A 2,798-nucleotide genomic window follows, 5' to 3' on the forward strand; every position below is an offset into this window, starting at 1 on the left:
TGGTTCTCCAACCTCAGGCATTTTTACCTGAAGACGATTTTACAGTTAAATCGACCAGAACTTAGATGTTCTGAAAGTAAACCTTTTTTATAAAGGTTATAATCACTACAATGACTTACTAACTTTATTGAAATATAAAGCATGAAAGAATTGATGATGAAAATGATTGAAAGCCAATAACAAAAATCGAGACAGTGCAGTTGAAAACTGACACGGTATTGTGAAAAGTAATATCGTTATATTGAAGTCTATCGATATGTTCTTACACCTCTACTAAAAAGTGACGCAAAGTGTCGCAGAAAAGTACAGTTTAAACCATTTGAATAAACACATTATTTAGTGATGATGGTCTAAAAGGCTTGAAGGGTCGGATCTGTTGAATAGCTTCTTACGCAGACTTTGCTAAAAGTCGAGGCTCCATAATAGACTCTGGAACAGCTAGCAAGACGACATGCTAACAAAAGATTGCTAGCTTGTCAGTGTCAAATGGTTTGGGACCAACACTGGAGCGATAGAGTCCGATATAAGCAACAGACGTCAGAGAGAGGAAGAGAGAACACTGAGGCAAAGTTGACAGGTTTTTATTTCTCATAAATAACACTGAACAAGCATCATAAAGCCATATTTCTCTCCATCTATACACTGTCAAATTCTCTGTATAACAAAATACAGTTTATGTGTAATGCACTTGATACAGATAGAGAAGTATTTCATAGCAGCAGACAAGACCTTGGACTCCCAGGACATGGGACTTTCTGTGTATTGCAGGTCTGGCTCGTGTGTCTATGAAATCTACTTCCCTCAGGAATCACTTGTTGCATAACTAGATCTACGTGGAGCCCACCAGTAAGATTCTTGTTTGTCCACATCCTTGAATAGAACCAGTCTCCCGTGGCAGGTACGAGGGTCTCTCCGACACACCTCCACCACTCAGCCGTGCAGCCTTGTACACTTCAGTCAATGATCCTGCAGAACTTCAACATCAAACCTTGTATTGAGAATCATTAGGACTGTGTGGTGAGAACTTTCTATGAAGGTCTGGTATAATACATCGACATCAAATCCATGAGACATGATTATACATTTATACAACTTTATAGAAGAAGATATGATGCTTTATAGTCACGTCAATTTATTATAAGATTTAAGTAAGAAAATACGCTGAAATATTGCAATACCGTGTTGATATTCAACACCAATGTATTAATTGAAGAAAAAAAAATGTTATGTGTGAATACAATACAATAATTAGATTTTTATACTTAAACATTAACAAACGATTGATTATGTTCATCTTTGTGTTAATTAAAAAATTAAACTTCCTGCCGCCAGATGACAACAGTCGTTACCTCCTTCGTAATTAAAGAAAGAATAAAATCCTGCGAGATCCTGGTGAAGACTGAGGACGAGAGGATACAGAAAAACAAATAAAATAACTTGCAATATTTTGGTTGGATTTAAAAAAAGAAAAAAACAATTGTCATGACTGTTAAAATTGTCTGAATATTTGCATGTTAATTGTTGATACAAAACCGATAAAGTGCTGTTGAATATTAATACAGTGTCTAGTTGTGTATAGAAATATTGTGATATTTAAATTCATCAATAATTTCTTACCCCTCTATTAATTAAAGGTTGCTTGAGTTGTAATACAGTAATTACACTGAGTGACTTCAGTCGTTACTTTGGCATTAATTATGAAAAATAATGAACTTTTTATAAACCTTCATGAAGCTTGTTTTAAGTTGACAAACATAAACCATCATAACTTCTTCTATAAAGTCCTATAAAAGTATTAGAATATCTTTGAATGTGTTAATAATACATTTCAAGATAAAGTGTTAAATAATATTGACATTGTGTAATAACACAACCTTCCCAGAACACATTTGTGCTTTTATTCAAAAATAAATTATCAAATAAACAACTTTTAACCCTTATCAAGCATTTTTGTCTCAATAATAATTCAAATGTGAAATAAATGATATTTGCCATAATAATGTGACTCTGATGTGATTGTTCATTGATATTGTTTATAAGCAGTGAATCTGACTCCACCTAATGTGGTTCTACATCATTATAATAGAAGAAGAATAGAACAATGATGCACTGATGGATCATTAAGGTTCCATATGACCTGATGCTTGAACACAAAATGAAAGGGACATTAAAGAACGTCTCCAAACATGTTCAAAGCTGCACAGAAGTCCACCAGCTTCACTGTGTGTCACTAACCCAGTCACAAATACACACATCTGAGGCAGCGGGAGGTCAAAGGTCACACACAAATGGACTTTTTGCTTAGTTGGAGAAATAATCCAAGTAAATCCTCTCTGGTCAGGAGGTGGTCGTTGAAAGACTTTGGTCACATCGGGCTTGATCTACCAAACTGTTACTTAAAGACGACTAAACTTTCCTAAAGTCCAGCTTTGATGTCGCTCAGTTGTGACAGAAAATCATTCATTCACAGACTCACACATTCACACACTCACACCTGCGGACAATTTAGAGTTTTCAATCCACCTCTGTGTTTGGACTGTGGGAGGAAACCGGAGTGCCCGGAGTAAACCCACACAAACACGGGGAGAACAAACAAACAATAAATTCAGTAAAAAAAATCCATCTGGTCAAGAAAATCTTGCTGAGCTTGCAAAAAACAAAGATGAAACTGGACAGTTTTAGTTTGAGCAACACAAAAGTTCATGTCACTGAGTTCATCTGCGTCACTTCTTCTCTGGTCACATGGTCGGAACATTTGTTAGTAAATCACTGTCATCTGAATATTCAATGATGGAATT

The sequence above is a fragment of the Callionymus lyra genome, chromosome 3 (assembly GCF_982586985.1).
Source record: "Callionymus lyra chromosome 3, fCalLyr1.hap1.1, whole genome shotgun sequence".
Taxonomy (NCBI): Eukaryota; Metazoa; Chordata; class Actinopteri; order Syngnathiformes; family Callionymidae; genus Callionymus; species Callionymus lyra.